Source organism: Alligator sinensis, unplaced genomic scaffold (genome assembly GCF_000455745.1).
Source record: "Alligator sinensis unplaced genomic scaffold, ASM45574v1 scaffold1434_1, whole genome shotgun sequence".
In the NCBI taxonomy this organism is placed as follows: domain Eukaryota; kingdom Metazoa; phylum Chordata; order Crocodylia; family Alligatoridae; genus Alligator; species Alligator sinensis.
In genome coordinates, this window is record NW_005843168.1 from 284,899 (window position 1) to 285,193 (window position 295).

The 295-nt window shown below is 73.6% G+C and overlaps 1 protein-coding gene across 1 annotated transcript in view; it reads left to right on the forward strand.

Annotated features, from left to right (window-relative positions):
- The window catches only part of MAG (myelin associated glycoprotein), a 7,504-nt gene continuing 7,209 nt past the window's right edge, over nt 1-295 (forward strand). The window contains exon 1 of the mRNA XM_014526836.2: nt 1-65. The gene's annotated coding sequence lies outside the window, so the exon portion shown is untranslated. The remainder of the gene's footprint in view (nt 66-295) is intronic.

Here is a 295-nt window from a genome sequence, read left to right on the forward strand (position 1 = left end):
CCCAGCTTGCCCTGCCCTGCCCTGCCTGGCCTCGGAGCGGAGCGGAGCCCACCACGGACCAGCCGGTACCCCCTGCCCCACGGGCCCCCCGTCCTGAGGACCCCCGCAGGGAGGGGAGGGGGAGCTGGGTTTCACCCCACAGCTAGGAGGGAACCCAGGTGTCCGGGCTCCCAGTCACCCCTGTGGTAACCCCCGAGACCCCCACTCTAGCTGCCACCTCCAGACCCCACTCCTCCCCAGGGAACGCAGGCACCCAGCCTCCCCCCACGCCCCACCCAGGGGACCCAGGCGTCCG